The sequence below is a fragment of the Pongo pygmaeus genome, chromosome 20 (genome assembly GCF_028885625.2).
Source record: "Pongo pygmaeus isolate AG05252 chromosome 20, NHGRI_mPonPyg2-v2.0_pri, whole genome shotgun sequence".
Taxonomy (NCBI): Eukaryota; Metazoa; Chordata; class Mammalia; order Primates; family Hominidae; genus Pongo; species Pongo pygmaeus.
Genome location: NC_072393.2, coordinates 23,387,219 through 23,409,180, shown reverse-complemented (window position 1 = coordinate 23,409,180; position 21,962 = coordinate 23,387,219). Strand labels below are relative to the sequence as shown.

At 54.2% G+C, this 21,962-nt stretch overlaps 1 pseudogene; it reads left to right on the top strand.

Annotated features, from left to right (window-relative positions):
- The first annotated feature begins 130 nt into the window (after positions 1-130).
- LOC134738801 (testis-expressed protein 264-like) lies at positions 131-16,428 on the top strand (annotated as a pseudogene).
- Positions 16,429-21,962: the final 5,534 nt, after the last annotated feature.

Sequence of the window (21,962 nt, the reverse complement as noted above, 5' to 3'; positions counted from 1 at the left end):
GTGCCTTCTATCCAGCCCAGGCAACTTGAGTCCCATCCCCCTGTCTACTTCAGCTGCCTGTGCCTGGTGGCCTGTTCTGTCCCTCCCTCCAGAGTGCAGGTGCCCCACAGGCTCCCTCCAGGCTGAGCTCATGGCCCTGCTCCTAGTGGCCAGAGCTGGCTTCCAGGATGAGCCAGCTAAGCTCCAGGGGCTTTCCGGGAAAAGAGTCCCTTGGAAAGCATGTGAACTTTTCACCACTTCCGACAACCATGAAAGCTCTGAGCCAGGTTTGGATGCCATAGGATTCAAGGGGGCAGCAAGGGGTCCAGAGCTGCAGACAGCTGAGGGTGACCATTGGGGTCTGCTCAGGCAAGATCCTGGAGTAGGTGACCACGTCCAAGGCAAACTGTGACTAAAAGGAAGGGCTGGGTTGGCCAGAATAGAGGAGGCTGAGTGCTGAGAATCCCCAGGGGATCTCGGAGAGGGTGTGGAAAGGACCATAATGGGAGGGCAGAGGTGAGAACAGGGAATGATGATGTCACACTACTGAGCAGGGGGGCTGGGGAAGGGAGTAAGTGGAGGTGGAGGGAGTAGCCAGTTTAAACCTAGGGCTCATCCCTGTGAACATGAACTTCTGGCAAAAAAAATTTTTTTAAAAAGAAAAACTTAATAAACTTAGGGGTCAGTAGGCCCTTGATAGGGGAGAAACAAGCCTTTAAAGTGAGCGAAACCCAGGATTGAGGGTACGAGGTCTGTGCTGAATCTCCTGGATTCAGGATTATATCCCCTGAGGGCCCAGCCGGAAGGCTGGAACAGACGGGCACCTGGAAAGCTGACATGGGAAACAGGTAGCAGGTGAGACAAAGTGGGTCCTTGATGCCAGGAGGAGAAGTGAGTGCTGGGCCTTGCGGCCTTGGGTCCATCCTAAGAAGTGCTGGAGGTTCACACAGGAGCCCTGCCTGGCTGGGGTTTCTGGGAGCCAGAGGAGTGAAGTTAGGTCGGGAGGGAGCAGAGTGGGAAGTGCAGATACTAGCAGCCTAGAGACTTGGAGGGAGCCAGCAGTCTCAGCTTTTAGCCAGGAAGGGACTTAGGAAGTGGATAGTTTCCTGGGTGGGTCGTGGTTTGGAGAAGTCTAGAGACTCTGGATGGTCACTGATCTCCCTGAGGGATGGGGAGGATGATGTCTTCACAGAAATTCATCAGCAGCCCTGAGGTCAGCGATCCCTATCCCATGTCCTGACAGGTGCCTCCTGCAGCCCCTCCACAGCCACTTGCCAGGTCCTGACCCTGCAAGCACGTGTGTAAACACACACATATGTTCCTGCTTTCCTCTGGCAGCACCTTGCACGGTTCTGAGCTCTTTATTCCCACTCCTCCATTTTGCTCCCTTTCCTGCCATAATTTCTCTGCCCGTGAAGCCTGCTCTTCTCCAGGAGATAGGAGGAACATGAGCTAATAGGGATGTGCTGGGCCCAGGCTGCAGGATCAGTCACCCTGCAGTCCTGCCATGGGGAGTGGGGCTGACAGAAGGTCTCATCGGGGGATGGAAGCGCCTCCTCAGTGGTGCTGTCGGTGGACATGTGGAGGGTGATGGTTCACAGGTCCTCTCTGTCCTTCCTACTCCTGGCCTCCTGGAGGGCAAAGAACGATTCTAACACCTCACTAGAATCCCTGGTTCTCCAGAGGGTGTGGCATGCTTGTGGAAGGAATAAATAAAGGAATGGCCGAGAGTCCTGCAGTAGGATGCCACGGGTGGGGGCACAGGTGGGTTCCAATAGGAAAACGGCCAGCTGTGTCCTGGTATCCGGGTCTGCATGGCTTGTCAGAGCTGATGGTTCTTTCAGGCCTAATCTGGCACAGACCCAGGAGGAAGGAGGTCTCAGGGCCTCCTTCCTTTGATCAGCTCTCATGCACATGCTTTCCTTTCCCCGGTTCCTCTTGACAAGTGCCATTGTGTCGTGGGCAGCCTCCTGAGTGAAGGTGAGGAATCTCCCTCCCCTGAGCTCATCCACATCTACCAGAAATTTGACTTCAAGGGGTTCTCCTTCCAGGCAACCAGCCACCTGGTGACAGCCACCTTCCCCTACACCACCATGCTGTCCATCTGGGTGGCTGCCCGCCATGTCCATTCTGCCTTGGACACCTACATCAAGGTGAGGCACAGGCCTGGAGTGTGTGTGTTGGGGACAGCCAGGTCCCTTGGGTGGAGCTGAGTAGGATTGCCCAGAGTGGGAGAAGAGGTGGTTTAGGAAGAGCAGCACTCTGGGGCCCTCATGGAACAGGTACCTGTGGAGCCAGGAAGATGGGCTGAGGTTGTTGGCATCTCTTTCAGATGCCCAAAAGACCTTGTGGGAGCCAGAGCATCTCCCAAGAGCGTGGAGAGCTTGTTCATGAACCTGGTCTTGTTGGTTTGACTCTGGCTTTGACCAAAGACATCCTTAGTGCTAATCTCACACTCCTGGTTCAGATGGAAGGACAGTCCACTTTTCTCTCCCACTGCTAGAGGCCTGCAAAGCAAGGACCTGAGGCTCCCCGTGGCTGGGCAGGCCCCAGATAATCATGAGTTGCCCTTGGCCCTGCCTCTGCTATGCACCTGCTCCCTGAGCCCAGGGCTGGGGCAGCAATGGCAGGCCCTTCTCATTTGCTTCCTAACCTGGTCACTGGCCATGCTGGCAGCACAACCTTCCTGGAGGAAGGAGAACCAGCCACCAGGTTGTCTGACAGAGGTCTCTGTGTCTACAGAGATTTTTTTAAAACTTGCCCTTTTACGCATCCCTCCTCCTCTAAATGTTTTCTAAACCTGGAAACCAGGCAAGTGACCTATTTGGGCTTGGAAGTGACAGTTGATTCATTCATTTAACTTGTTTATTTTCTGTGTGCCAGGTGCTATAATGGGCACAATGTGAATGAAAGTTTGGTGCATGAAACAGGCATTTACAGTGAGGTGGTGAAGACAGGTAATCAATGTAAGACAAAAATGGGACATGTGCTAGAGAAGGAGAGGGTGAGAAAAGTCAGGGAACCGACTTGAACAGAATGGTCAGGGACAACCTCTCAGGGGAGATCACCTCAAGGCAGAGTCCTAGAGGAGCCTTTGGAGAAGAGGTAAGAACATTCTAGGCAGAGCTTTGGTGTAAATGCAGCAGGAAGTCACTGCAGTTTTCCAACCAGGAAAATAACACAGTTGGAGCCGCGTGTGTGCAAGGTGGGCCGTCCCATTCCCAGGCAGGAAGAGGCTGGACCACAGAACTGGGGTGAGGTAGAGGTGCTTAGGAGGCTGTCATGAATCCCTGCGTGAGTGGCAGCAGCTTGGGCAGGCCCGGTGGCTGTAGAGACGCAGACAAGGGCGGAGATTTACAGGCACTTTTGGAATAGAACTCACGGACTTCGGGTGGATTGGCTGTTGTGGGGAGAGGCAGTGAGGGAGTCACAGTGGGCTCCACTTCTCTCTGGCCTGGGCAGGTAGGCAAGCATGTAGTGATGCTTTTCACTGATGTGTGGGGAACTGAGGGAGGCCCTGGTTTTGGGGGGAAGCCAGGTTCTTGGGCTATATGTCAGGGGAGCTGCCTGAGAGACATCCAAGTTGGGGGTGTGGAGTGGGCAATCATATGTGTGGTCTGGAGTTCAGAAAGGGCTGGGCTGGTGGATATGTTTGGGGACATCAGCCTGCTGGCAGTATTTGACCAGGGAGGCTGCCCTGTGCCCCCTGCCTCGGTGGGGCCAGGTAGGCCATGGACAGCCTGGGGCAGCAAGGGCTGGGCAGAGGGCATGCTCAGTGTGGCTGGGGTCAGGGAACAGGACAGGAGAGTCTGTGGGAGTGGGAGCTTGGAACACTTGGAGCATCCTTGCAACTTCATTAACCAGAGCAGGCTAGGAAAAGGGACAGGGCGGTACGGATGGAAATGGGAGCTCAGATGGCTCCTGGATTCTTCGGTCAAGGCTGAGGAGTGAATCCATGAGGCCCTGGGACACCAGCTGCGGCCTTAGTGGTCAAGGACAGGATTGAAGAATCGGGAGTGAGCAGACCTGGAAAGGGGAGGGCTGTTGTGTGGGGAGGGCAGGGCACAGGGGGGATAGAGGGAGTTTCCTTGATGAGCTGGAGGGTGGTGGCCGGAATGGGTGCTGGGCAGGATGTGCTGGATTGGCTGCGGTTGGACTGGAGGTGGGGGGCATGTCACTGGCGGTGATGGCAGGAAGGAAGATACCAGTGCCCGAGGCCTGCTTAGCAGGTCACCTCTGGGGAGTCCTCCCCATTTCACTCCAGGAAGGCGTCTCCCGTCCCGTCTGTGCCATCCTCAACCTTAAGGGCCCATCTGGAGAGACAGCTCCCTGGAGGAGACTTCTTGGGTTCCAGGCCTTAGAACAGGGCACGTGTCCTGTGGTGTGGTGGCGAGTGACTCAGCCACCAGAGCATTTTCCTGGCTTTAGGGTTTTCCTTTGTTTGTTTTTTGTTTTTGTTGTTTTTTGAGACAGAGTCTCGCTCTGTCACCAGGCTGGAGTGCAGTGGCACGATCTTGGCTCACTGCAGCCTCCACCTCCCAGGTTCAAGTGATTCTCCTGCCTCAGCCTCCTGAGTAGCTGGGACTTCAGGAGTGCGCCACCATGCCCAGCTAATTTTTTTGTGTTTTTTTTAGTAGAGATGGGGTTTCACCATGTTGTCCAGGATGGTCTCGATCTCTTGACCTCGTGATCCACCCACCTCAGCCTCCCAAAGTGCTAGGATTACAGGTGTGAGCCACCACGCCCAGTCCAGGGGTTTATTTTTAGACACCTTTGTCCAAATTTCCCAGCTCCGACAGCTTTGCAAGTTGCCCATCAGCTCTGCTCTGGACTCAACTCTCCTGCAGTGGGGGTTGGGACATGGAAGCCAGGGATTCGGTGGAGAGCAAGGGGCTTCTCCCAGAGACAACTGTGAGTCATGCTCATGTGGGCGTGGTCACCAGCAAAGGGAGAGAGGCCGGGCTGCCCACTGAGGAGGCATGGCCCAGAGTCCCGGGCTTGTTTTGGTGGTAAGTTGGGGGGTTTCCTCTGTCCCTGTATGTCGCCTGACCTTGCATCTTGGGGAACAAATCCAGGGGAGAGATGAGGAAGGGGCTAGCTCTGTGTGCTGGCCACAGCCTGCCAGTGGACAGAGGCAGCTGTGTGCCTCTCTCAGCCCAGGAGACAGCAAGGAGAAAGTATAAGGCTCCCTCCCATCCCTGCTGCCATCTCCACCGCCCTGGGGGCAGAGAGGAGATTACCAATGAGACCGGGTGCTTCTGACTCTCACAGCTCGCACAGCTAGCTGCCTTTAACTGTGTGTGTGTGCCCATGCATACACTCTTCCTCTTCTCTCTGGATCTGGGACTGCTGTGAAGTTTCTTCAAATGGAATGACAGCAGCCATCAGCTTTCTGTTTCAGGAGGGTTGAGGGAGGACAGGAGCCCTGCTGCCAGGAGTTCTCGGGGGAGGACTTGGCAGGCTCACCTGCCTCCTCAGAGGCTGGCTGAGGGGCAGGGTGAAGGGATCTTAGCTTTGGGTTTGGGAGGTGGAGAGCAGCTGCTATCCTGGTAGTTGTAAATGTGCCTGAGCCTGGGACAGGATTGGTCTCATGGGACAGAGGGAGCGGGGGTTCACTGCAAGAGGCCCAAGGAGAAGGATTTGTCAGGACCCTTGGGATTCTGGAAGGGATGGCTGACCACAGCTTTTGTGGCTTGATTGGCAGCCTCTGCCTCTCTGGCCAGCCTTCCCCAGCTTGACAGCCTGGCAAATTGCTATAGGGACTGGAACTGTGCTTTTCTCCATAGAAACCGCTAAGGGCCCCCAAGCTGAATTCTGAGTCCCCAGGAACCCGTGGGTACTGTTTGACCATCACTCCATATGGAAGATGCCTCAGCTTTGTCAGGCTGCGCCACTGGAGTCCAGGGAGGTGTCCTCTAGGACAGGAGGAAACCCCTCCTTGAGTCCCAGGAAAGGGTGTCTTCTGGCAGCTGCAGCACGGACAGAGCTTGCTTGAAATTGCAAACCTGCAGAGGAGGTTTGGGGCTCAGATGGGAGCCCAGAGCAATGGGCAGAGACCCCCAAATTCACCACAGGCTTTTTTATTGGGACAGAGTCACGCTCTGTTACCCAGGCTGGAATGCAGTGGCGTCATCTTGGCTCACTGCAACCTCAGCCTCCTGGGTTCAATGGATTCTAATGCCTCAGCCTCCTGAGTAGTTGGGAATACAGGCATGTGCAACCACACCCGGCTAATTTTAGTGTTTTTAGTAGAGGTGAGGTTCCACTATGTTGGCCAGGATAGTCTCAAACTCCTAGCCTCAAGTGATCCGCTCACCTCGGCCTCCCAAAGTGCTGGGATTACAGGCATAAGCCACTGCAGCAGCCCCACCACAATCTAAATGAGTGTCCAGGGAAGGCTTCAGACACATGGAGCAGACCAGGGCTTATGGATGGGCCTGGGAATCCCACGTGTGGGATTGTGTGTGTAGGTCACTAGCACAGTTTGCTCATATCTGTGTGTAGCGCTTGGTGGGGAAGGTCATTAAGAGAGTTAGACTGGCCCAGCCAAGCCCCCCTGCCTAACTTCCCTGCCAGCCCTGGCCAGAATCTTTTTCGTAAGTGCCCTTCCCATGGTCTTGGATTTCAGGGAGATTTCAGAGGAGGGTCTTTGTAAAACATTTTGAGCCTCCTCTTCCAAGTTGAGGGTGATACAGGGCCTTGTCCATGTGGTGACTGATTGGCTGAGGCGGGCGGGCAGGCCCTGGAGGTCAGACATCAGCCCATCCTCCACTGAACTGGAGAAGACTGTGTGGCAACGAGTTGCTGAGTGGGTGTATTGAGCCAGTGAGGGGAACCTTGGTGCCCAAGTTCTGGGATAGCTGGGTTGACTGGGGCTTTCTTACAAAACATTTAAAGGCCAGGTGTGGCGTCTCATGCCTGTTACCCCAACAATTTGGGAGGCTGAGGCAGGAGGATCACTTGAGCCCAGAAGTTTGAGACCAGCCTGGGCAATGTAAGTGACACCCCGCCTCTAAAAAACAAACAAAAAAAATTAGCTGGACACCTGTAGTCCCAGATACTCAGGAGGCTGAGGTGGGACGATCGCTTGAGCCTGGGAAGTCAAGGCAGCAGTGAGCTATGATCATGCCACTGCACTCTAGCCTGAGTGACAGAGTGAGACCCTGTCTCAAAAATAAAATCAATGAAGGGCACGGTGGCTCACACCTGTAATCCCAGCTCTTTGGTAAGCCAAGGTAGGTGGATCACTCTACCTCAGGAGTTTGACACCAGCCTGGGCAACATGGTGAAACCCTGTCTCTACAGAAAAAAATACAAAAAAAGTTAGCTGGGTGTGGGGGCATGCACCTGGGGTCTCAGCTACTGGGGAAGCTGAGGCAGGAAAATTGCTTGCCCAGCAGGCAGAGGTTGCAGTGAGCCGAGATCATGCCACTGCACTCCAGCCTGGGGAAGAGGAGTGAAACCCTGTCTCAAAAAAAATAAAAGTGAAAACAGTTTTTAAAAATGAAGGAAGGAAGGAAGGAAGCAAAAATAAGGCAGTAAAGAAGTCAGGCAGGGACCCCAGACCATGGTTCTCAGATGCTCTGGCTGTGCTGGGTGCCCTGCGGCTGTCAGCCTGTTGGGGGGAGCGGGGGGTGGGGTGCTGCACTCAGACCCTTCCTTGCTTCACCTGGAGTAGTTCTGCCTGTGGGTTTTACAAACCAGGTGCCTTGAGCGTTTGTTTGGAAGGGGGCTTCAGGGGCTCCACTGGTTTGCAAACCTCTGTCCTGAGAGGGGGGCAACACGGGGCAAAGGCCACCTCTGGTCCCGCCAGCTGCGTGTGTGTTCCCGATCCTGAGGATGCTGCGATATCTGCGGTGTGAGGGGGGCTGGAGGAACCAGGGCCCAGCCCTTGGGCAGGTTGGGCAGGGGCTCCCAGGAGAGGCCATTGTTTTGAGGGGAGCATGACGATTGAAGGGGGACCTGGAGGGACCCTGGGGAGCTACAGCTTGGAGATGTCCTGGGTTGGTGGTGACTGGACTCCTGAGTGGCTGATGATGGTGTGGCAGTACCAAGGGGCAGCCAGCTGGGAACTAAGGCCTGTGGGCCCCAGCAGGGTGCCTGTGGAAGTGGGCAGACTGTTGAGCTGTGGGCTGGAGGATGCTCGAGGCAGCCTGGTCACAGCCTGTGCTCTGCCCAGTGGGTGCAGAACCCCGTTGTGTGTTTCCTCTTAGCCTGCCTCAGGGACCCTAAGGGAGATCTTGGTTAGTCTGAGTCCACGCCAGGGCCAAAATACCAGTGGGCCGTGGCAGGGGACAGGCAGGTGAGGGAGCCCGACAGGAATGTGAAATCTTCGGTCATTTCCCTCTTCCTGCCTGTCACCTTTGCCGAGCTACTGTGGGAGCTTCCAGACTTTAATCGTAACAAGGGAGGCCCTCTTGGCATCCCAGCTCAGTCAGTCATTCAGTCACTGTTTACTGAGGTCTCTTGTATGTGTCATTGTTCTGTGCATGGAGGGACAAGCAAGGACACATCACAGAGTCCTCATCCAAGCCAGCATCCCCATCATTTTACTGGGGGAGACTGAGGCCTAAAGAAGGAGGGTGCCCCAAGGTCAAGGGATGGAGGAGTGGCTGAGGCCAGACTGGATCCCCTAGGCTGAGGATCCTTCTGATGGCTACCTGCCTTTTTTATTTTACTTTATTTTATTTTATTTTTTATTTTTTTGAGACAGAGTCTCGCTCTGTCACCACGCTGGAGTGCAGTGGTATGATCTCGGCTCACTGCAACCTCCACGTCCTGCGTTCAAGCGATTCTTCTGCTTCAGCTTCCTGAGTAGCTGGGACTACAGGCATGCACCACCACGCCTGGCTAATTTTTATATTTTTAGTAGAGACGGGGTTTCACCGTATTGGCCAGGCTGGTCTTGAACCCCTAACCTTGTGATCCACCCACCTCAGCCTCCCAAAGTGCTTGGATTACAGGCTTGAGCCGCTGCGCCTGGCTGGCTACCTGCCTTTTGCCACTCTGTCCTGTACATAAGTGGGGCTGGATCCAAGAGGCTGAGGATTTGTCACCAATTTGGGATATGCTCAGGATGGTGCGCCGGGTGGGCCTGGGATGGCCGCACTGTGGCCCAACACCCCCTTGATCTTCTTTCTCCAACCCTGATAGTCAGCGTTGGGGGCTGAGGCTTCAGGTCTAGGAGACTCCTGGGCCAGAGGCAGAGCAGAGGGAGAGCCTGTGTGCCCACCTGCCCAGCAGGCACTCCTTAGGGAGGCCTTGGCACCTGCTGGGGCACAGGAAGCAGTTGCTGCAGGTACCTTATGTGCCTCATGTCCACACCCTCAATGAAGCAGAGGTGGCTGCATTCCCAGGCTTCCCTCTGTGGATCGCAAGGGCTGGTCACCTGCTGGGGCTGCCCCTGCTATGTGACCTGCTCTGCACAGGGAGGAGAGCACTTTTGGCAGCATTGGGATCTGGAGCTGAGCGACCATCCTCCAGCACTCTTTCCTTCCCGTCTCCTCCAGCCATGGAGCCTCCCCATACCTGGGGGTGGGGAGGGGAGAGATGGATTCCCTGGGAGAGGCAGAACAGCCCTTGCTGGGTGGGGGCATTTGGGCTACACCTATAGGAAGGGCAGTGTCCCAGGTAGAAGGCTGTAGGGACCAGCCCCACAGGGTCAGTGGGTTTTTCTCCCTGTGTGCAGAGACAAGAGATTGTAGAAATAAAGACACAAGACAAAGAGATAAAAGACAGCTGGGACCGGGGGACCACTACCCCCAAGACACGGAGACTGGTAGTGGCCCCGAATGTCTGGCTGCGCTGTTATTTATTGGATACAAAGCAAAAGGGGCAGGGTAAAGAGTGTGAGTCATCTCCAATGATAGGTAAGGTCACGTGGGTCACGTGTCCACTGGACAGGGGGCCCTTCCCTGCCTGGCAGCCGAGGCAGAGAGAGAGAGAGGGAGAGAGAGAGAGATGGCTTACACCATTATTTCTGCATATCAGAGACTTTTAGTACTTTCACTAATTTTGCTACTGTTATCTAAAAGGCAGAGCCAGGTGTACAGGATGGAACATGAAGGTGGACTAGGAGCGTGACCACTGAAGCACAGCATCACAAGGAGACGGTTAGGCCTCCGGATAACTGCCGGTGGGCCTGACTGATGTCAGGACCTCCACAAGAGGTGGAGGAGTAGAGTCTTCTCTAAAATCCCCCGGGGAAAGGGGGATTTCCCAGTCTGCTAAGTAGCAGGTGTTTTTCCTTGACACTGACACTACCGCTAGACCACGGTCCGCTTGGCAATGGGCGTCTTCCCAGACGCTGGTGTTACCGCCAGACCAAGGAGCCCTCTGGTGGCCCTCTCTGGGCATAACAGAAGGCTCACACTCTTGTCTTCTGGTCACTTCTCAGTATGTCCCTTCCGCTCCTATCTCTGTATGGCCTGGTTTTTCCTAGGTTATGATTATAGAGCGAGGATTATTATAATATTGGAATAAAGAGTAATTGCTACAAACTAATGATTAATGATATTCATGTATAATCATGTCTATGATCTAGATCTAGTATACCTCTTGTTGTTTTATATATTTTATTATACTGGAACAGCTCGTGCCCTTGGTCTCTTGCCTCGGCACCTGGATGGCTTGCCACGCACAGAAGGCAGATCAGGCAAAGCTGCTGGCTTGGTGGCCATCATGGCGTGTGTATCCAGTGAGGCTGGAGTGCAGGGAAGGAGCAGAGCTTGGGCCTGAGAGGTGAGGCTGGGTCCCTCAGGCACTAGGGAGAAACTGAGGGCGTCTGAGCAGATGAGCCACAGTATCCAGGCTGTGCTTCAGAGCAAGACCCTTGAATATCTGGGAGATGGGGATGAAGAGCCAGAGACCATAGCCATATTCTGTACAAGGATAACAGGAGTTAGCTGAGAGTAACAGTGACTTTTTCTCCCCAGATAACCCGAAGCCAGAAGGCAATCCTTCCATCACAGCAGGGCTTGGCTTTCCCGGCTCTCCTTAGGGAAATACCCTTGGGTGTGGAGGTGTGGGGGGACCCACAGGAGCTCAGGCCTCTCCCCTTCATCGGCCTGGGCACTGGAACCTGCTCCTTAGCCTCTCTGGCTTCCCCTCTCCTCCCTCCCCTCCCCCAGGAATGAAAGCACAATGTCAGCTTAAGGATTGGGGCTACGGGCTTTCTGATACCTGTGGGTCAGTCAGCATTGTCCAGGGTGGAGAGACGGTCAGGGCCGGGGGTCCTGGGATGGAAAGTCTGGCAGCGGACTTTGGCTTGGGCACATGGTCTCCCTATCGTGGGGTGGTCCAGGGGTGCCAAGCTTCATGGCTCAGTTAGACCAGTGGCTGCTGGAACAGCCTTTTACTCTCAGATTTACACATAGGACAGCAGTGCCAGGCTCCTGGGCGCTTTGCCCACCTGCCCTAGGGTGTCATCCTGGGTCCTCAGACTAGTGCTGTCTGGAGACTGGGGCCCTGCTGTTAGGGTGCTCTATTGGTGCCGCACTCAGCAGGGCTGTGGAATGTGGAAGAAACTGAGAGGCAGAGCCAGCCCTTGGGACAGAATAGGGACAGTTCCTGGGCCTCCCAGGGGACGAGGGAGTCGGGGGCCCTGGAGGGCTCATTCTAAATTCTGCTACTCTGACTAGGAGCAGAAGCTGTGTGTCAGCTGTGGTAGGTGCCAAGTGGTCCTTCCCTGTCCCTGGCAGGAAATCTACCAGCAAGACCAGATCCATTTCATGTGCCGCTGGCACGGCTGGGAGACATCCAGGTGCCTGAGATGGATGAGACAGAGCAGACATGGTGGGGGCTTTTGGAGGCCAGGGAGGCCCAGGTGGGTGGCACACGTACAGAAGGCAGGGTGTGAGGGTGGGGCCCTCCTGGAGCTCCTGTCTTCTGGACTCCAGGGGCTTGGTTGAGGAGGCTCTTCCCTCTCTGAGTTGGCACTGTGGGTGTCAGGCTATGCTTGGAAGAGGGAGGAAGGAGACTCACCTACCCGAGGACCCACACATGTGGATCTACATAGATGTGGATTCACACACATTACCTCCTGGCAACACAGGTACAAGGACCCTTCCCGGATTCGCTTTAGAGGCAGCAGGAGGACTCTTGGAAACAAAGATCACAGACAGATAGATGCTCATGGGAGGGGGCCGAGGCTGCTTAGGAAAGGGGTCCCTTGTGTGAGGCTTAGCAGGAAGTCAGATTGGCACTGGATCTGGAAGGGAAGGATGGGAGCAGAGTGTTCTCCTGTCACTCAATACGGGGCCCTGCCCAGAGCCAGCTGCTTTCTCCCTGCCAGGGAACAACCAGGGAGCTTGCAGAGGAGAAACAGGAGAACATCCCCTGTGCCTTCCACCAGGGCCACTCCTCACTCCTGCTGGCAGTGCAGTGCCCCAGGTCCAGGCTGGAAGGCTGCTTGCCTGCTCCCCTCTCTGCCAGGATCTCTGTGACCCCAGGCTGTCCCAGGCACCAGGGGGTCTGCTAGTTCCATCCCAGAGGGTCTCAGGGAACCTTATTCTTGGCCAATCTGGTGGAGTCTGTGACTTCTAGGCATGATGCAGGGCTGTCGGGAGAGGAGCTGTCCCTCCTCCCCTCCTTTAGCAGATGCTGCCCATCTAGTCTTCAACGGCCAAGGTCACCCTAGGGAGAGATGTGTCAACCAGGCTGGGCAGGAGGGTACTGGGAGCAGCCTCTACTCCCGAAGGGCCTGTGTCCAACACAGTTAACTGTATCTGCCCCTTAATGACCTCCATGGGGTATAGCTCCTGTCTGCCTGGCAGTGCCCAGCAGACACTCTTTAGTGCCCCTGCAGTGGGCACAGGACGTGGCACAAGGTCCGCAGGTTGAGGCAGCCTCCAGGGGAGGAAGACCGAGCACCTTCCCTTTCCTGTGACCTGCCTCTGCTGCCTGCCTCCCCCTCCTTGGCCCGGCCCCCCAGCTTCCTTCCGTCCCAAACACCGCCTGCCAGGGGCAGGGAAGGACCACTTGTTACCCACCACAGTGGGCTGCAGCCGCAGCTTCACACTCACCAACTCCTCAGGCTGTTTTCCTGCCCTCCAGTTCACCCACCCACGCCCTGATGTGGGTGTCAAGGGGTCTGCCCACCTCTGACAGGGCCCGTCCTGACACTCCAGGAGGACTCTGGGTGTTTGCCCACCAGGTGCCTGCCCCTGACACAGCAGGTGGTGGTGGGTGCGTGGAGGGTGCCTGACTGCCCAAGGCTTGGCCTGTCCCTGCCCGCCTCCCTGTGTGGCCCCAGCTTGGGCTGGAGGTAAAAGGGGATGATTAGCTGCCTTGTGCCTGTTATGACATGAATGTATGATTGAGCTCCAGAAAGGAGGTGAAAATTTGATCTTCTTGCCCTGGCTGTGGGGAGAGGGGGAGAGAGGGAGGGACTGGGGTGAAGGTGGTAGCTTTTCATCCCCTGCCCCAGTGGCCATAGAGATTGAGGTGGGGCCCTGCCTTGCCTGGTGTCTTCTCCCCAGGGACGCAGGCACAGGACTTTGTCTACTTTTGTGTAGATCCTAGTGGACTATAGCGATGCCACTTCCCTGCCTTGGACTCCACCACCCCCTCCCTTTTTTTTTTTCTTTTTAGGCAAGGTCTGGCTCTTTTGCCCAGGCTAGAGTGGTGCAGTGGCGACATCTCCACTCACTGCAACCTTCGCCTCCCAAGCTTAAGCCATCCTCCCACCTCAGCCCCCTGAGTAGCTGGGACTACAGGTGTGCACCACCACACTTGGCTAATTTTTCTATTTTTTGTAGATATGGGATTTCACCATGTTGCCCAGGATGGTCCGGAACTCATTAGCTCAGGCAGTCCTCCTCCCTCAGCCTCCCAGAGTGCTGAGATTACAGGCATGAGCTGCCACGCCTGGCTATGCTTCCTTTGCTTGAAGTGTACATATGTCCCCAGGGGCTGTCCTCATCTCAGCAGGCTGAGTCCTGGCCTGAAGGAGGCATCTCTAGGCTCTTTCCTCTGAACACTCCTAGCCTAGGAGCTGGCTGGTAGGAAGTGGCATGCTGGGAAGCAGGTGTATTCCTGTACCCGGGGTCCCAGGAGAGCCACTGGGTGGATGGGCAGACAGAACATCCAGTTTAATAGGGCCGTGGAGAAACGAGCCGTCTCCTCTGCTGTTTTCAGGCCTGCAGTGCCCAGGGCACTGATGATCATTTAAGGAGCAGTGAGAGCCTAGGATTCTGCCCCCTGCAGAGGTAACTACCCGAACTCAAAGCTCCCCCAGCTCCCCTCCACCTCACTCACAGGCCTCTGCCCTGAGGGCCACACCTGGAGCCTCAGCAAGAGGAGGGCCCTGGGCCAGCAACCTGGGCTTCCAGGACTCACCTTGCATCTGCCAGTAGCATCCAGAGGGCGTATTCTGGAGGCTGAGTGGGTGGAGGGGGTAGGGAAAGATCCCAAATTCCCCCACCCCCAAATTCTCCCACCCCCAACCTAGGCCCCAGCTGAGGCTCAAGGAAAGCCCCAGGCTGAGTCCAGGTGACAAGCAGACCCCAGCTGCACCTGACTTGGGCTCCATTGACATGGAGACATTTTCTTTTCTTTTCTTTTTGAGAGCAAGTCACACTCTGTCTCCCAGGCTGGAGCGCAGTGGCACGATATTGGCTCACTGCAACATTTGCCTCTCAGTTTGAAGCCTTTCTCCTGCCTCAGCCTCCTGAGTAGCTGGGACTACAGGTGCCCACCACCATGCCCTGTAGAGCCACCATGCCCAGCTAATTTTTTGTATTTCTAGTAGACACAGGGTTTTACCGTGTTAGCCAGGATGGTCTCAATCTCTTGACCTCATGATCTGCCCCCCTCGGCCTCCCAAAGTGCTGGGATTACAGGCATAAGCCACTGCACCCAGCTATGGAGACACTTTCTGTAATGTTCCACAGCTGCCCCTCTCCCCCTCACACAGGAAGGGAGGCATAGCCACTGTCTCCTGATCTGGATTCCTGCACACAGCGGGTCTGATCCCTGGCTTCCTCCTTGCCAGCCCCACTGCATTCAGTGCCTCTGATCTAGGGAGATGGACTCAGGGGTTGCTCCTGGACAAGGCAGATGAAGAGCTACTTGCCTGGAGGATGAATTGCCGATGGAAGGAGCAGGTTAGAAGGGGTTTAGGCCATCAGCCCAGCTCAGCACTGGTTTGGGGCTCCCCAGCCACCAGCAGAGTGCTCTCCTGGTCCCCTTTGCTGTCTTGTGCCTCAGGAAGCACCAGTCGATGGGGGTGGGGTGGATAAGGATTTCTCAGGGTCGACCAAAGCACAGGAGTAGAAAGCCCTGAATGTGTTCATCCCAGCCCCCACCTCTGTGCAGTGGGTTGAGTGTTTCTGGGGACTTCTCCATCCTGCTTGTGCTTTAGTCCCTCCTCAAGCGGGGACTTGGTTTGGGCCAGGGCAGGGGCACTCTGCCTAGGGAGCATGGAGAGGGGCCTCCCACTCCACTCTGCAGTCCTCATGCCCTGTGGGTGATGTTCTGTAGCTGGCCCTGGACTCAACTCTCTCCAAGTTTGAAATGGGGGTGGTGGAACATAGGGGTGTCTCTCTGTTCTCCCTCAGCTCCTCACGGCAGGGCTGAGTGGCCCTTAATAGGAGTGGGGGAAGAGCAGCAGGCTTTGTGGAGGTGCAGGGAGCTGAGCTAGTTCAGCATGGGAGGAGGGCACAGCCGCTTGCTCCCTCCCCATCTTTTTATTTTTTCTTTTATTTTTTTTGAGGTAGAGTGTCACTCTGTCACCAAGGCTGGAGTGCAGTGCACGATCTCAGCTCACTGCAACCTCTGCCTCCTGGGTTCAAGCAATTCTCATGCCTCAGCCTCCCGAGTGGCTGGGATTACAGGCGTGTGCCACCACGCTTAGCACTTTTTTTTTGTATTTTTAGTAGAGACAGGGGTTCACCGTGCTGACCAGGCTGGTCTCAAACTCCTGACCTCAAATGATCCACCCGTCTTGGCCTCCCAAAGTGCTGGGATTACAGGCGTGAACCACCGTGCCTGGCCCTCCCTCTGCCTTTTTCCCACTGCCCCATCAGGGCAGAAGGCAGCTGCAGTGAGTGCCCTGGGACTGGGTGGCTGCATTCTTCATGACTGTGCTGTGTGTGCTGAGCTGCCTCTTCCTGGAGGAGAAGGCGGAGTGGACCTGGCTAACCTGGGCTCCATTTTCCTGGCCATAGGAGCTGACATGATGAGTGACACGAGTTCTGGAAGCTTGGAGGTGAGCCCTGGCACCTGGGAGACTTCATTTGCCACCGTGTCACCTGGGGAGAGTGGCCATGGCTGAGAGGATGGTGACACCTGCAGTGAGCATGGCTACAGGGAGTCAGGCGCCTCTTTTGAGGAGCTGGACCTGGAGGGTGAGGGGCTCTTGGAGGAACCATGGCTGGACACTGAGACTGAGCCCCTGGGGGCTACCAAGTGGCCCTGAGAGCCCAGTACCCTGAGAAGGGCAAGGAGTAACCCATGACCAGCCCCCTCCTGCGGGGCAGTTCTGAGGAACTGAGCACTCTCTAGCCATCTTCCTCCTTCCCGTGGGGGCGAGAGGTTCCCCGGGGACCTGACTCCCCCTGCTCTAGGCCACTTACGAAGCCTTCTCCTCACTGCCCTTTAGGCTCCCAGGGCCAAAGCAGCCAAAGACCATTATCTGCACCAGCCCTGTGGGCCGCCACCCCTGTTGTATCTCTTTTCCAGACCATCACTGGAGCTTCCAGGACCCAGAATAAAGCCAATGACTTACTTGTTTCACCTGGATTTGGGCTGTGTACTTGTTTGACAGTTTCACCTTTGTGAGGACCCCTGTATAGACAGGCCGGGAGTAGGAAGGAGCCTCCCCTCCCCAGGACAAGGAAAGGAGGGACCATGCCAAGTACCCTGGGGTGGCGGAGGAGGGGCGGTAGAGATCCTCCATGTCCTGCTCTGTGACCCCCAGCAGCCAGCCGCCCTCCACTGCAGCACTTTTTCACAGAGGTGGTTATATCTCTAGGATATGTTCCTTAAAGTGGGATTGCCAGGTCTAAGTGTGTATGTGTGGCCATGAACAGGGTTAAGAATTCTTGCCAAGCTCCCCTCAGTGGAAGTGGTTCTCATGTATCCTCCCAGCACTGAGACATGAGAGCTGGAATGCTCTCGTTCCTAGCTTTGTATTATGGAAATTTTAAATTTTCATACATACAGAAAAGTTGAAAAACAGCACCATGAGCACCCATATACCTGCACCTAGATTTAATGATTATTAGTTTTCATAAGGCTTCTTCTTTCTCTCCCTCCCTTTCTATTATTTGAGTCATTTGTAAGTCAAAGACATCATGTCATTTTATCTCTAAGTACTTCAGCATGCATCTGTTAAAATTAAAGATATTGTTTTCCTAGCCACAATATCATTATTACACTTAAAAAAAAAAAGCTAACAATTCCATAGAATTACCTAGTATTCAGGCCAAAATTTACATTTCCTGTGTGTCTCAGCTGTCTTTCCTAGCTATGGATTTTGTTTGGTTTTTAAATCAGAAGGAACTGCTTTTTAGCTTTATCTTCCTCTCTTTCCCACCCAGATCACGGTCTCTTATTGCCAGAAAAATTCTGACCAGTTTTAAGAATGATCTCTTAGCATTTCATACCCCTTATCTCATAGGATTTACAGATTTGGGGACTGCCTTGTCATGGATAGACGTTTCTGGGATCAAATAATTTTTTTATTTGTGACTGGAAAAGGTTGAGTGGGAGATGTTGTTTAGACATCATACTATCAGAATTTCAGGGACCCACAGGACAGGAAGTTTTTAATGCAATTGTCTCCTCTACCTTTTACTCCCTGGGCCATTCTGGTTCTCTGTTACCTACATTTTGTCTCCAGGTTCCCAGGGACCTTCTCTCGAGTCCACAAGCAACGGCAGACACAGTACCTGATGACCCAAAGCCCCCAACCCTGAGGGGCTGGCCAGGCCCGTCTCTCCCGACAGCCCAGGGATCATCAGTGAGCTTCAGCAGTGGGCAGATGTGGCTGCTGCCCAGGAATCCCATCAGAGCTCCCCAAGCACCAATGCCACCCTGCCTGGCCCCCGGCTCACCCTGTGGACAGCCTTGCTTTTCCCGGGAAAGCTCTTGTAGCTGAGCCTGGACTCAGGGGTCATTGCCTCCATAGTTCTCTCTGGGTGATTGGCAGTTCTGTGGTCACAGGCACCCAGTGCCGGACTGAAGGGGCCACAAGTGGAAGTTGGCCATACCACCTGCTGCCCAGGAGTCAGCCTGCTGGTGGTCCAGGAAGGGCCATCTGCCAGCCCCCGTGCAGCCGCATGGACACAGGTGTCCCGTCTCTGGAGGGTTTGCCAGGCCACCCATCTCCTTACATCATAACCTCACCACCCCTTCACCTCCTAAGCTGGGGAGAACGTCCTGTATATGGGCAGTGCCCCCTCCTACTGCCAGCTGCCCAATTTGCTGGCAGGTGCCTGCCTGGTGTTTCCAGCGACTATTGACCCTCTGATGCCAGCAGGCCCTGTCCATTCCTCTTCTACACTACCTCTGTCACTGCCAGTGGCCCCTCCTTCATGCTCATCCCTTCTGTGCCAGGGAAACCACCCAGCTCTCCACTTCCATTCTCACAGCCACTCCTGACTGAGCAGAGGACCTTCACGCCTTGTCCTTCCCCTGTCGTGCCCAGCAACCTTTCGTGGGGCATGTCTATCTACCCAGGCTACATGTCCCCATGGGCAGGCTACCTAGCTGGTGGCCGCCTTCCATTCCAGGTGCCTCCATTTCACTCTCATGAGGTTGCTGAGGTGGGGTTCAGCTCCAATGATAATGAGGATAGGGACGATGATGTGATAGAGGTCACTGGGAAATAGCTGGGAGCCTCTCCCCACTTCACTCGGGGACCCCAGCAGATTGCCTACCAAGCTGGAAGGCAGTGATTTGGACTTTTCCAGAACAGGAAACTTGGCAGGAGGGGACAAAGGAGGGTGGTTGGCCCTGGTGGCAGAGCTCTGTTGCTGTTTAACAAAGAGGCAAAAACAAAAACAAAAACCAAACCACAAACAACAACAACAACAACAAAACCCAACAGAGCAGCAATGGCTGGAAATCAGGGACCCAAAACAGGGCTGGAGAGCAGCGTAGCCTCTCCCTCTCCCTGCCTTGCTCCTGCTGTCTGCTTGCTTGCTCGCCCATCAGACTGCAGAAGCTCACATCCCATTTCTGTCTCTGGGAACATTCTCTCCCAAGAGACCTGCCTTACTGGGTGACGTAGCTTGGCCTGGGGAGGGGAGGGAAGGGAGGACGAGGGAACAGCGAGTGAGAGAAGGAGGTTGAGCAGGGGAGCAGACTGTGATCCCAGGTGAAGTGGGATCTTTTTAGGGGATGGAAGGAAGCTGACTAGGCTTGTGTGTTTGTGAGTGTGTGTGTGTTGTATGTATGTACATGTATGTAACAGCAGGAATAAAGGTGGGAGGGGAGGGAGGGAAGAACAAAGAGGGAAACCAAAATAAATTTATCTTTCTTTGAATGGAAATCAGAGTTTGATGGTTCATGGCACCTATTAGTGTGAACATCAGGGTGAGCCCAGGGGAAGAGCCATGGAAATCACAAGTTTCCTTCTGGTTGGGGGAAGAGAAGGCCCAGCTAACTCAAGTCCCTGGTTTTAAGAGCCACATTTGTTTGAGAATCTGGGGGAAATCATGAGAGGAAATGGGCATTACCAATCTGTGTCTCTTAACCCTCATGGCTCTCTGTGAGTGGGATGGAAGGTTGTCTGTGTGCAGAGGCTGGGTGGGGGAGGCCCTGGAGCTGTGGCTGGAAAAGACGTTTTTCACCAGCAGGACCTGAGCCCCCATTGCCTATCCTGGTGTCTTTCCTCTTCCTTTCCTTCCCCTTTAGAGAGCTCCATGTTAATTTATTTCTTATGGGCAGTTACTTCTTACTTGGGCTTTTCATGTATCTTGTTTATTTGGGGGTGGGGTGCGGGGAGGTTAGGGGAAAAGAGAGTAGGAGATAAAGATGTTTTCAGATATCCCAGACTTCATAGCCACTGGTGAAAAACAATCCTGGGTGGATGGAAATTGACCAGGGAAAAAGGTTGTTTGACCAAGGTTTGGATTAAACAACTATATTTTTGAGAGATTGCTTTTCAGAAAGATCAGGAAATCCTGAGACTGGATAGTTAGTGAGGGGTGAGACTCATTCCACGGAAATCAAAAGTTGGGATCAGAGTTTGCAGTTGGGAAGTCAGGAAGCCCAGATTTGGAGCTGTGTCCTCCTGGGATGATCTTAGAGGCTGGCTGTCTATGCTGAATAGTGAAGCTGTGGATAGGTGGTTGCTGGGTTGAGGGACTATTGATTTCTTGTTAGCAAATGTCTTCAGGTGATCCGTGTGGGCCTGGTGTCTGCTGCCTCCATCTTCTAAGGACCATGGAGGAGCCATTTCTCTTTAGGACTCATAAGTTTGGGTTTTTTCTTAAAAGAACACATCAGTCATTCTGGGTGTCCCCTTATTGCCAGTGCCAGGGGAGGGGGCATCTAGTCCTTAAGTACAAACACTGGCTGTCTTCTTATTCCTATTAGCATCCCCACCCCCTCTGCATCCCCCACCCACCATACCCCAAGGCTTTACCAGATGGTTCTTTATGATGGAGAAACTTAGGCTGGCTTTAGAGCTTTACCACCTCCCCATGGCTCCCTTCTTACTGGGCAGGTGCTGGACCTGCCTCTTCCCAGCCCAGAAGGCAGCTTAGTCAGATCATCCAGGTACTAGCTCGTGCAGCCCTCTGACCAGCATGGTTCCATTGTTGGAAGGCCATAGCCAACTCTGGGATAAGAATCCAGAAACCTTCTCAGCAAGGAACTGAAACCAGTCACTGGAGGGACAGACTTGTGAAGTTGCCAAGCTGGGGGTGGCATCATGGGAAATTGGAGTGCTACCGGGTCTCTGGTTTTTGCTTTTATTTAAAAACAAAAACAAAAACAAAAAAAACAGGGGGCCTGGCTCAGTGGCTCACGCCTGTATTCCCAGTACTTTGGGCAAATCACCTGAGGCTAGGAGTTCGAGACTAGCCTGGCCAACATGATGAAACCCCATCTCTACTAAAAATACAAAAATTAGCTGGGTGTGGTGGTAGGCGCCTGTAATCCCAGGTACTCAGGAGGCTGAGGCAGGAGAATCGCTTGAACGCGGGAGGCAGAGGTTGCAGTCAGCCGAGATTGTGCCACTGCACTCCAGCCTGGGTGGCAGAGCGAGACTCCGTCTCAAACAATAAATAAATAAAATAAAAATTTTTTAAAAAGAACCTGAAAATGCTTGTGACTTTTCTGCTATCTCTGTATGTGTGCTGGCAGGCAAATGCACACCAAACACCAGCATGTCTGTGAGGGAAGCAGGAAGTATCTCAGAGCCTAAAAGCCTTGTTTCACAGTTTCTTGGATCGTACACACTTGGTGGTGTCTTCCGCCTGCCATCCAGGCCTGAGTAAGGGAGGGCTGGGGATGAGAGGGAGGGCAGAGGATCTGGCTGAGGAATTTCCCCTCACTATTTTCTTCCATGGAATTTTTTCAAGGGCCTCTCAAGCCCCATCCATCTGGTTTAGCCAAGTTCTCAGCCTGGGGAACACAGTACTACTTAATGACTCAGGTTTACCATTTGTAGTGATGCTTGATTTCCTTTTCTTAATATATTTGTAGATAAAAACTGAACAGGGACAAAGTAGCCATTTAAGAAAGGAAGTGAACCATGGTGGGTCATATTATTTTCTTTACATTGGATATCTATGAAGTCCTCACTCCTCTGAGTTATGCTTTTTTTTTGAGTCTTGCTCTGTTGTCAGGCTGGAGTACAGTGACAAAATCTCAGCTCACTGCAACCTCTGCCTCCCAGGTTCAAACGATTCTCCTGCCTCAGCCTCCCAAGTAGCTGGTACTACAGGTGTGCCCCACCATGCCCAGCTAATTTTTGTATTTTTAGTAGAGACGGGGTTTCACCATGTTGGCCAGGATGGTCTTGATCTCTT